We start from the raw sequence: 13,607 nt of genomic DNA, 5'->3' as shown, positions 1-13,607 counted from the left end.
AGGGGAGGTAAGGAACAGCCATCTAGCTCTGCACTTGATTCACCTTCTGTTTTGAGTAAGCTTGCGACACCTAAACCTACTTCTGCTATTCATTCTGATATGTCGCATGTTATTGATGATGCCACTTCCGCTATGCATGATACTTATGATGAAACTACTTCTATGCTTGATACTACTGTGCCACTTGGTGAATTTCTTGATGAACAACTTGCTAGGGTTAGAGAGAATGAAATTATTGAAACTGATAACATTGATGAAAGTGATGATGAAGACTCTCCCCCTAATAAATATGAATCGCCTGTTATTCTTGAGGGTTATGTTTTGGAAAAAGAAGCTTCTTTAGCTATTTTAGCATGCAAAGATAGATACGAGCTCAAGAGGTTATTAGCTAAATGGAAGCAGCAATCTCTTAATGCTAGAATGAAACCTGACCCTGATTTTGCTACTTCACCTATCGATGTTACTGATAAGGATTATGAATGCTCTATTGATCCTGATACAATTACTTTGGTTGAATCTGATCCTTTTCATGGCTATGAATCTGAAACTATTGTGGCACATCTTACTAAATTAAATGATATAGCCACCCTATTCGCTAATGATGAGAGAAGTCGTTACTTTTATATCCTTAAAATATTTCTGTTCTCATTAAAGGGTGATGCTAAGATATGGTTTAATTCTCTGGATCCTGGTTGTGTGCGTAGTCCCCAGGATATGATTTATTACTTCTCTGCTAAATATTTCCCTGCTCATAAGAAACAAGCTGCTTTGAGTGATATATATAATTTTGTGCAAATTGAAGAAGAGAGTCTCCCAAAGCTTGGGGGAGGCTTCTCCAATTACTTAATGCTTTGTCTGATCATCCTCTTAAGAAAAATGAAATACTTGATATTTTTTATAAAGGACTAACCGATACTTCCAGAGATTACCTGGATAGTTGTGCTCGTTCTATTTTCAGGGAAAGAACACTGGATGAAGCTGAAATTCTATTGAATAATATGTTGACAAATGAAAATAATTGGACACTTCCTAAGCCAGCTCCTGAGCCTATTCCTAAACCAACTCCGAAGAAAAGAGGTGTTCTATTTCTCAGTCCTGAAGATATGCAAGAGGCAAAGAAATCTATGAAAGAAAAAGGTATTAAAGATGAAGATGTTAAGAATTTACCTCCTATTAAAGAAATACACGGTCTTAATTTACTGCCTGTTGAAGAAACATATGATCTTAATCCATTACCTATTGAAGAAATACATGGTCTTGATAACCCGACGCAGGTAGTAAAGGTAAACTCTCTCTATAGATATGATAAAGGTGAAATCCCTCTCACTAAGTTTGCTAGCCAATGCTTAGATGAGTTTGATAATTTTATGGTGAAGCAAGAAGATTTTAATGCTTATTTTGGTAGACAATTGAAATACAATTCAAATATGCTTGAACACTTGGGTGATTATATGGCTAATGTCAAAGGTGAACTTAAACTTATTAGTAAACATGCTTCTATGGTTACCACTCAAGTAGAACAAGCACTTAAGGCTCAAAATGATTTGCTCAATGAATTGAATAGTAAGAATAATGATTATGTTGTTAGAGTGGCTACTAGAACTGGTAGAAGGACTCAGGAACCTCTGTATCCTGAACGCCACCCTAAGAGAATTGAGCAAGATTCTCAGAGAAATAATATAGATGCGCCTAGTCCTTCTAAAAGGAAGAAAAAGAAAAATGATAGGACTTTGCATGCTTCTAGTGAACCTATTGCTGAAACACCTGAGAATCCAAATGATATTTCTATTTATGATGCTGAAACACAATCTGGTAATGAACCTGAAACTAGTGATAATGTTAATGATAATGTTCATATTGATGCCCAACCTAGCAATCATAATGATATAGAAATTGAACCTGCTGTTGATCTTGATAACCCACAATCAAAGAATCAACGTTATGATAAGAGAGAATTTGTTGCTAGGAAACACGATAAAGAAAGAGAACCATGGGTTCAGAAACCTATGCCTTTTCCTCCCAGACCATCCAAGAAAAAGGATGATGAGGATTTTAAGCACTTTGCTGAAATGACTAGACCTATCTTTTTGCGTATGCGATTAACTGATATGCTTAAAATGAATCCTTATGCTAAGTACATGACAAATATTGTTACAAATAAAAGAAAGATACCAGAAGCTGAAATTTCCACCATGCTTGCTAATTATACTTTTAAAGGTGGAATACCAAAGAAACTTGGAGATCCAGGAGTACCCACTATACCATGCTCCATCAAAAGAAACTATGTTAAAACTGCTTTATGTGATCTTGGAGCCGGTGTTAGTGTTATGCCTCTATCTTTATATCGTAGAATTGATTTGAATAAGTTGACACCTACTGAAATATCTTTGCAAATGGCTGATAAATCAACTGCTATACTTGTCGGTATTTGTGAGGATGTGCCTGTTGTGGTTGCAAACGTTACTATTTTAACGGACTTTGTTATTCTTGATATTCCCGAGGACGATAGTATGTCTATTATTCTTGGAAGACCCTTTTTGAATACTGCAGGGGCTGTTATTGATTGCAACAAAGGCAATATCACTTTTCATGTTAATGGTAATGAGCATACAGTACACTTTCCGAGGAAACAACCTCAAGTTCATAGTATCAACTCTATTGGAAAAATTCCATCGATTATATTTGGAGTTTTTGAATTTCCTCTTCCTATTGTCAAGAAGAAATATGATATTCTTATTATTGGGGATGTGCATATCCCCGTTGAGGTAACATAGTGTTATTCAAAATTTCTCTGGTTCCATGTTATTCAGAATGAGTTTGTTAACAAGACCTGATCAACCTTGTTAGTGGATCCCTTTTGATGAGCATGAGATGGATGAAACTAGAAGGCACAACCTTCTGTACCCTCTTTTACTTTCTGTTATTCATATTAAATAAAATAAAAATAGTATTTTCTGTCTGTTATCTAAATTATCCGTGCAATATAAAAATACCCCGAAAATAAAAGTTCTTTAAATGCCCTGAAATTTAAATATGATTTTTTTCTGGAATATTTGAGAATATTTGACACTGAGAACACAACACCGGGGGCATCCACCTGGCCACGAGGGTTGAGGGCGCGCCCTACCCGCCTGGGCACGCCCCCTGCCTCATGGGCCCACGGTGGCCCTCCTCCACTTATTCCTGCACCCACACACTTCTTCTTCCTCCCACAGACACCAATATCCAGCTCAAGCACGAGTTCTAGCTCATTTTGCTGCGATTTTCGATCTCCTTGCTCAAAGCACCTCTCACAAAACTGCTTGGGGAGATTGTTCCTTGGTATGTGACTCCTCCATTGGTCCAATTAGTTTTTGTTCTAGTGCTTTATTCATTGCAAATTTATCCTGCCTAGGTGACCATGTTCTTGATCTTGCATGTCAAATTTATATGGTTCCAAGTGGTTTTGATGCATGATATAGGCTCTAGGCACTTGTAGGAGTAGTTGCTATCAATATTGTTGAGTTTGGTTCACTTTTATTTTTAAGTTACTAAAAATTTCAGAATTTTTCAGAAAATAATGAAGAGAGTTTTGAGGGGCTCATCGAGCCGAAGCTCGAAGGAAAAGCAAAATGAAAAATCAGAGAGGCCCAAATATAATCTGCCTCGCACCGCGGTGGTTCGCCCGTGTGAATGGCCTTCCAATGATTTCTTGAGAGCAGACGGGATTTATGATGATTTTTATGAATTGGCTGAGAATGCAGGCCTCACCGCCTTCCTCCACGACCAACGCGAACAATATCTCTTACTCACCAATATCTTTATGCAAAACTTTCATTTCCATGCTAGGAGCTCAACACCTACGGTGGAGTTTTATTTATATGATGAGCATAAGGAGATGTCACTTTATGATTTTCGTCGGGTTTGTTTGATCCCTTTCGAGGGCACAGTAGAGGAACCACATCGCGGCGATGTGGATGTGTTTATTGATACCATCACTATAGGGGAAACAAGGAAGGTTTCCGATGCACAAATCACTAGCATACATTTTCCTGTTTTACTCTACTTTGCAATATTTGCTAGTCGTTGCTTAATTGGTCACAGAAAATGTGGAAACCTTAGTGTTCCTGATATTATTATATTGTTCCACGGTTTATTCTGTGATAACTCTGTTAGTATGGGCGGTATTGTTGCTAAACGGTTAAGTCTGAACCGTATAAAGGGCCCCATCTTTGGAGGCATCTATGCTTCACGCCTAGCTGCACATTTTAACATACCTATTAGGCATTATGAGAAGGAAGAAAAATTGCTGCCTCATGTTTATTTACATTATAAGAGTATGGTGGCACACGATTTTATTGTTAAGAATAGGGAAGGGGAGCTTAAATACAAATTGTTCTTTGATAAACATCATCCAGAGACTATTACCCTGCCTGCTCCTTCCTTGTTTGATTTATCTGCACGCAAGTACCTTGATCCGTTAGAGGCTATTCACGCCTACCAGAACCTTACATCAGCCATAGAGCCAGAGTCGGAACCACAAGTTGATCCTCCACGACAGTCTAATTACTAGTGGGATCCGGAGATGATTGCCAACCAGTGGCAATTAGAGTCTTCTTCTTTGTAGTACGACCCCAGCTACAACTATGGATATCTGCCAGGCCATCCGTGGCAATAAACCAACTTAGGCCAAAAGCCTGAGCTTGGGGGAGTACGTATTTCTCACCAACATTACATTTATGATCACACACTCATTGCTAGATGTCGGTGCTCATACTTTTTCATTGTAATATCCACGCTAGTTTATTTTCCTTTTTATGCTTTCTTCTTGTGTGTTTGATAAACCTTAAGAAAAACCAAAAAAATATAGTTGTAGCTTTTAATTAGTTGACTTTCAATGGTTGTAGTAGTAATTAAAAAGAAAACCCAAAAATATTTCCTGTTCTTCTTTTGCTTGTTGGGAGCTTTCTCTTGCAAATAGTTTTATTTCTTTTCTTTTCTTTGGGGGTCGATAGGAGAAGACCATAATTGAATTATTGAAGTGGATCTTATATGCATTATTGTTGATCTGACAAAAGAGCCCATATTGCATTGTCTTCTCCTATTTATTGAATGCTTGCAAATTCCAGCTTAGTCCAATGCACGTGCACTAGTATTATTATCCACATCGCTCGGTCGTGCAAGTGAAAGGCAATTATGACGATATATGATGGACTGACTGAGGTGAGAAAAGCGGGTATGAACTCGATCTCTCTTGTTTTGGTAAATATTATTAGTTCATCATTCCTGATTCAGCCTATTATGAATAAACATGTTTGCAATGACAACTACAGATCATAGTTTCTTGTGCCATGCTTGATTAGCTAGGAGCTTATAATGGTTTACCTTGCGTGCGAACATGCTATTAAAATGGTTGTGATGTGGTATGATAGGGTGGTATCCTCCTCTAAATGATTTAAGTGACTTGACTTGGAACATGTTCACGCATGTAGTTGAAACAAAATCAACATAGCCTTCACGATATTTATGTTCATGGTGAACTATATCCTACCCATGCTTGCATTCGGTGTTGATTAATTTTAATGCATGTTCATGACTGTTGTCGCTCTCTAGCTGGTTGCTTCCCAGTATTTTTCTAGCCTTCACGTGTACTAAGCGGGAATACTGCTTGTGCATCCAATCCCTTAAACCCCAAAGTTATTCCATATGAGCCCACCATACCTACCTATATACGGTATCTTCCTGTCGTTCCAAGTAAATTTGTATGTGCCAAACTCTAAACCTTCAAATAAACATTCTGTTTTGTATGCTCGAATGGCTCATGTATCAACTAGGGCTGTCCGTATCTTCCATGTTAGGCGGGTTATTCTCAAGAGGAGTGGACTCCGCTCCTGACTCACGAGAAAATGGCGGGTCACCGGGATGCCCAGTCCCATGCTTTATGCAAACTAAATCAAAATAATTGCAAACAAAACCCCCCTGGGACTCTTGTTAGTTGGAGGCACTCGTTGTTTCGAGCAAGCCATGGATTGATGCTTGTTGGTGGAGGGGGAGTATAAACTTTACCATTCTGTTTGGGAACCGCCTATAATGTGTGTAGCATGGAAGATATCGCCATATCTTGGTTGTTATGTTGACAATGAAAGTATACCGCTCAAAATATTATTCACCTCTATTTCAAAACCGAGCTCTGGCACCTCTACAAATCCCTGCTTCCCTCTGGGAAGGGCCTATCTATTTACTTTCATGTTGGGTCATCATCCTCTTATTAAAAAGCACCAGTTGGAGAGCACCACTGTCATTTGCATTCATTACTGTTAGTTTACATTGAGTATGACTTGACTGGATCTCTTTTACCATGAATTACAATTTCTAGTCAGTCCTTGATCTTTAAAGGTGCTCTGCATTTATGTTTTGCGGTCTCAGAAAGGCTAGCGAGATACCATCTTGTTATATCATATTATGATTGTTTTGAGAAAGTGTTGTCATCCGAGATTTATTATTATTGCTCGCTAGTTGATTATGCCATTGATATGAGTAAACATGAGACCTATGTGTTATTGTGAATATGGTTAGTTCATAATATTTGCTGAAAACTTGAATGCTGGCTTTACATATTTACAACAACAAGAGCAAACAAAGTTTGTAAAAGTTTTTCTTTACCACTTTCAGTTTGTCAATTGAATTGCTTGAGGACAAGCAAAGGTTTAAGCTTGGGGGAGTTGATATGTCTCCATTGTATCTACTTTTCTAAACACTTTTGCCCTTGTTTTGGACTCTAACTTGCATGATTTGAATGGAACTAACCTAGACTGACGCTGTTTTCAGCAGAAATGCCATAGTGTTATTTATGTGGAGAAACAAAAGTTCTCGGAATGACCTCAAACTTCACGGAACATCTTTTTGGATATAATAAAAAATCCTTGCAAAAGATGAAGACCAGGGGGCCCACACCCTAGCCACGAGGGTGTGGGGGGCGCGCCCCCCTACCTCGTGGGCCCCCTGGAGCTCCTCCGACCTCAACTCCAACTCTATATATTTGCTTTCGGGGAGAAAAAAATCAGAGAGAAGGATTCATCGCGTTTTACGATACGGAGCCGCCGCCAAGCCCTAAAATCTCTCGGGAGGGCTGATCTGGAGTCCGTTCGGGGCTTCGGAGAGGGGAATCCATCGCCATCGTCATCATCAACCATCCTCCATCACCAATTTCATGATGCTCACCGTCGTGCGTGAGTAATTCCATCATAGGCTTGCTGGACCGTGATGGGTTGGATGAGATTTATCATGTAATCGAGTTAGTTTTGTTAGGGTTTGATCCCTAGTATCCACTATGTTCTGAGATTGATGTTGCTATGACTTTTCTATGCTTAATTCTTGTCACTAGGGCCCGAGTGCCATGATTTCAGATCTGAACCTATTATGTTTTCATCAATATATGAGAGTTCTTGATCCTATCTTGCAAGTCTATAGTCACCTACTATGTGTTATGATCCGGCAACGCCGAAGTGACAATAATCGGGACCACTCCCGGTGATGACCGTAGTTTGAGGAGTTCATGTATTCACTATGTGTTAATGCTTTGGTCCGGTACTCTATTAAAAGGAGGCCTTAATATCCCTTAGTTTATGCTAGGACCCCGCTGCCACAGGAGGGTAGGACAAAAGATGTCATGCAAGTTCTCTTCCATAAGCACGTATGACTATATTCGGAATACATGCCTACATTACATTGATGAATCGGAGCTAGTTCCATGTCACCCTAGGTTATGACTGTTACATGATGAACCGCATCCGGCATAATTCTCTATCACTGATCCATTGCCTACGAGCTTCCATATATTGTTCTTTGCTTATTTACTTTTCCGTTGCTATTGTTACAACCACTACAAAATACCGAAAATATTACTTTTGCTATCATTACCTTTTGCTACCGTTACCACTACTATCATATTACCTTGCTACTACACTCTTTGCTGTAGATATTAAGTTTCCAGGTGTGGTTGAATTGACAACTCAGCTGCTAATACTTGAGAATATTCTTTGGCTCCCCTTGTGTCGAATCAATAAATTTGGGTTGAATACTCTACCCTTGAAAACTGTTGCGATCCCCTACACTTGTGGGTTATCAGGGTTTCGCGGCTGGAGCAGAGAGGTTATGGCGACCTGGGATTTCGAATGGTGAAAAGGAGGCGATGGGAGGGGGAACCATGACTTAGGGACACACTTGTCCAAAATGTAGGGTGTGTTACAAAAGTACTCCCACTGATTTGAACTAGCGTCCCTTTCTGCTTAGGGTTAGAAGGGGGATTTCGCGTGTTGGGATTTGGCAGCTGGAGGGCGTTTTCATGGGCGTTGTAATTTTGGGATAGCAAGGCGCGGGTAGTGAAGGTGCGAGTTCTGGGAGCACGATATCTGAATTTTCGGGATATAACAAGGCGCGGGTTTAATTTTAGGGACAAACCTAACGTGTAGTATTGTACATAACAAATCAATTCGCACTTCCCTCAAAAAAAAACTATTCACACCACACAAAGAGAGAGTCTTGTCCCGTTTTACTATACAAATGTCATTCAAAGCTATGAATCCATGTTATGTCCCATTAAAGTTTTTCGCTGGCTGTATAATGCATGCAACTTACTCATACCAACATTTTACTGCATTCCAAATGTCTATACTACCGCTGCAATTCGAACTAAATTTGAATTTGTTTATCTATTTGATTAAGAATCTACAATCATGATTGTTGCCAACTTAAATCATCATTCGTGTATTACCTTAACAACACACCACATGATTACTATAGAGATTGATATGAACTATGTGTACTATATGAACTCGAATTCAAATTTTTGAAAACACTTGATGTTGATTCCAAATAGTAGTACATTTGATGTACTAACTAGATATTCACAATCTAAACCATGTTCCATATGTACACCGTGTTTATCACACAAAGTATAGTGCCCTTCCCTGTAGCGACCCGACCTCAAACGGTCAAGTCTCTGTGCTTCAGTGTCATCCCTGGATCGGTAATGCTGACACACACAGTACTTGAAGGATTTATAATAGAGTAGCAATCACACACTTATTACATCGAATGTCTCAAGAGAGAACTTATTACAATAAATATGGCATAAGGCCATCTAATACGATAACAGTGGAAGTCTTGGAAGATAAAGTGAGTCCATCAACTCCAATGGCATAGCTGAGCTGTACAGCAACGACCTAACGAACCTTACTCCTTGTCTGAAAAGTCTACAACATAATACGTTGCAGCCCGAAAACGGGTCAGCACATGGAATATGCTGGCAATGTAACACAATAGAGCAAGAATAGAATAATGCTATCACTATATGCATATTTGGCTAGTGGAAAGCTCTATGGTTAAAGTTTTGCGAAAAAGCCAATTTTTCCCTACAACAAAGGAATAGATTTTATTTAACTATCATGGTAGTTGAAACATCATTGAGAAGGTTCCTCCAACTCTATCCCATTAGAAGTAATTATCAACCCAACAATATTAATTTAGAGTGATGAGATACATATGATAATCCAAGCACTAGATACTCAAGATGTCCATAACCGGGGACACGACTAACCATGATTAGTTTGTACACTCTGCAGAGGTTTGCGCACTTTTCCCCACAAGACTCGATCTCCTCTGTTTGATTTCTCGCACTACCTGGTGTTTGAGAAATGGATGACCGAGACACAGTCTTTCAGAAGCATTAACTGTCTACTCCGGATAGACTATACCACCTACAACTCACTACCTGCTAGTCTACCCCTACAAGAGCTTCACGCAACTTAATCAACTATGCTAGAGCCCATATTAGCTTGTGGCTGCACACGGAAGTTTCTAGCATGAAATATGTCAGTTCCCTTTGAGCCTGGGTGGCGGACCTTAGGATTATCACACGGGTACTCTGGGATATCCTAGGACAACACTGGATTCTCCAAGTGCCCGACAAGCAATCCACCCAGATGTGTATTAAAGTTGCCACCTTAAGTTGAACCATTAATTAACAATCTCGCACCTGTCATGGTTTCACTCAAACCCAATCAACCTCTATGAGCATAGCATGGCAATATAAGCAATACGTAGAAGTAACTCCCAAGGGTTTGATAATGAACAGGTGAGTAGGTACTACCTCATCTACTTCCCAATCCCACATGTTATCAAGTCCTAACCATGCATTTTTTGAGGGTTGAAACTAATGCATAAAAACTGGGTGATAAAGGGATATGATCAAAGTGTTACTTGCCTTGCTGATGATCCGCAAAACCTAGAGACTCGTAGTAGCACGCTTCGCACTCCGGGTGATCTATCGCAAACAAACAATAGCATACATAAGAAATAAAGCAAAGGTGCATGGGTAAACTCAAATAAGAGATCTAACCAGAAAGTTCAACTTAAGAACTCCGGTTTGCGAAAAGAATCAAATCAAACAGAGCAACGAAACTCGAACTGCGAAAGAAATAAGATCCGATTACTAATCTGGACTAAGGCCAAATTTTACTGTATCAAAATCTCGTTCAAGTTGGTTAAATGGAAAGAGGGTTTTGAGACGAAACTCTAGGCACTTGAATCGCCTGATTCCGATAAAAGAGTGAAAAGACAAACTAAAACGAAAATCGGATCAGAAATCGCGATTGGAAATAATCGCGGAAAATCCGAGAAAAAGAAAAACTGACGAACAGGCTAATGAACGAACGTTCGCTTTCTATGGCTAACGAGTGAACACCGTTCGTTAAAACGAACATACGGATGAATGCCCGCTAAGTAACTAAACCGAGAAAACCGGCGAACCGATCTATTAAAAAAACGAAACCTAGGGTTTTCAAAAAAAACAGAACCAGTTTTAAAATAAAACTGAACGACGGCGGCGGCGGTGTATACCTCCGGCGAGGATGCAGCGAGGTGGGGTGGCTCCGGCGGGGCTCGGCTGCGGCGGCGGCTTCGGGAGGTGGTGGCGGAGGGCAGCGGCTTGGAGTCCCGAGGGGCCCCGAGGTCGGCTTATAGGGGGCGGTGGCTTGCGGGAGGGGGCGGGGCAGAGTCCCGGGCAGCGACGATGTGGCGACCGTGTGCTGGCCGGACTCGGGCATGGGAGGCGATGGCGTGGTGCGGGCTGGCGGCCTGGCTCGGCTGGGCCACGGTCCAGTCGGGCGCGGAATAAGTTTTTTTAAAAGAATTCCACCGAGAATAAATCCTAGAAAAATAAATAAAAATAAAAAAATGCCAAAACAAATTTTCACCGTCTAAATAAAATATTTAGAACAAGATGAACATTTTCTTAGCCCTAAAATGTAATTTTTTGAAAACGTGCAATTTTTCTAATGCAAATAAAATAGCAATAAAATCCGGATAAAATCAAATATTTGATTTTAATATTTTTCCTCCAATATTTCATTTATTTTGGAGAAGTCATATTATCTCCTCTCATATATTTTAACATGGAATATTTTTGGGGAGAAAAATAATTAAAACAAAAAATCCTCGTTTCAATATATAAAATTTCAAATATGATACAATGAAATCCCCAAGTCTCTCTCCGAGGGTCCTTGAGTTGCTTAGGATTTCGAGGATCACGCCAAAATGCAATAAAATATGATATGCAATGATGACCTAATGCATAACGTTCCAAATTGAAAGTTTGGGATGTTACAAACCTACCCCCCTTAAGATGAATCTCGCCCTCGAGATTCGGGTTGGCTAGAAAATAGGTGTGGGTGGTCTTTGCGAAGACCATCCTCTCGTTCCCAGGTGGCTTCGTCCTCGGTATGGTGGCTCCACTGAACTTTGCAAAACTTAATAACCTTGCTGCGGGTAACTCGGCTGGTAAACTCAAGAATCTGACTGGCTTCTCCTCATAGGTCAAATCATTTTCCAATTGAATCGCTTCCAGCGGTACTGGATCTCTCACGGGAATGTCAGCCATCTCTGCGTGGCACTTCTTCAACTGACAAACGTGGAACACATCGTGAACTCCTGACAATCCTTCGGGTAATTCCAATTTATAAGCAACTTCTCCCATACGTTCCAAAACTCTGTATGGTCCCACAAAGCATGGCGCTAACTTTGCCTTAACTCCAAAGCGCTTAACTCCTCGGAGTGGTGATACTCGAAGATACACTATCTCCGATTTCATAGACTACCTCCTTGCATTTTGAATCTGCATAACTCTTCTTTCGGGAATGAGCTACCTTCAGTCTATCTCTAATCAATTTAACCTTCTCTTCTGATTCCTTAATCAAATCTGGTCCAAACAACTGATGGTCTCCAACTTCATCCCACAACAACGGTGTCCCGCACCTCCTTCCGTACAAGGCTTCGAAAAGGTGCCATTTTCAAACTGGCTTGGTAACTGTTGTTGTACGAGAACTCTGCGTAGGGCAAGTTGTCATCCCAGCTAGATCCATAATCTAGTGCACAAGCTCCCAACAGATCCTCCAGGATCTGGTTGACTCTCTCGGTCTGTCCATCTGTTTGTGGTTGAAAAGCTGTACTAAACTCCAGTCTGGTTCCCAAAGTTTCATGCAACTGATTCCAAAACTTTGAGGTAAACTGGGTTCCTCTATCTTATACAATTGTTCTCGGAACTCCATGCAAACATACGATCCTGGTCATGTATAGCTTTGCCAACTTGGCACTTGTATAGGTGGTTTTCACTGGAATAAAGTGAGCTACTTTGGTCAAGCGATCAACTACTACCCATAGAGAATCATATCCTGATTTGGTCATGGGCAATCCAGTGATGAAATCCATGCCAAGCTTATCCCACTTCTATTTGGGTATCGGCATAGGCTGTAACAATCCAGCTGGCTTTTGATGTTTTGCCTTCACTCTCTGACATACATCACACACGGCTACATAGTCGGCAATATCCTTCTTCATACCAGTCCACCAGAAATGCTCCTTTAAATCCACATACATCTTGGTGTTTCCGGGGTGAATCGAGTATGGTGAGTCATGAGCCTCCTGAAGTATTAACTTCCTGATCTCTGTGGTATTGGGCACATAAACGCGGTCCTCAAACCACAAGGTGTCGTGTTCATCCTCACGAAAACCTTTGGCCTTTCCTTTGCTCATTCTCTCTTTTATCTCGGCGATTTCTTTGTCATCCTTCTGAGCTTCTCGAATCTTTCCTAACAATGTAGACCGAACTTCCATTGTTGCAACAAAACCTCTAGGGACAATCTCCAATCGAAGTTCCCTGAGATCCTCTGCCAACTCCTTTGGCAATTCTGCGCTTATGAGTGTGTTGGCATAACTCTTCCGGCTCAAAGCGTCTGCTACGACGTTGGCCTTGCCTGGATGATAGTGAAGCTTCATGTCATAATCCTTTATAAGCTCCAACCATCTCCTCTGGCTAAGGTTCAGCTCCTTCTGTGTGAAAATGTACTTCAAACTCTTATGGTTAGTGTATACATCGCAATGGTTTCCAATAAGATAATGTCTCCAAGTCTTCAACGCATGCACTACGGCAGCCAACTCCAAGTCATGTGTGGCATAGTTTAACTCATGTGATTTCAGTTGTCACGAGGCATACAAAACAACTCTTCCGTCCTGCATCAGTAATCCTCCAAGTCATAAGCGAGAGGCGTCACAATACACTTGGAAATCCTTGC

The sequence above is a fragment of the Triticum urartu genome, chromosome 3A (genome assembly GCF_056163025.1).
Source record: "Triticum urartu cultivar PI428250 chromosome 3A, HENAU_Tu73, whole genome shotgun sequence".
Lineage (NCBI taxonomy): Eukaryota > Viridiplantae > Streptophyta > Magnoliopsida > Poales > Poaceae > Triticum > Triticum urartu.
Note: the sequence above shows the minus strand (reverse complement) of the source record.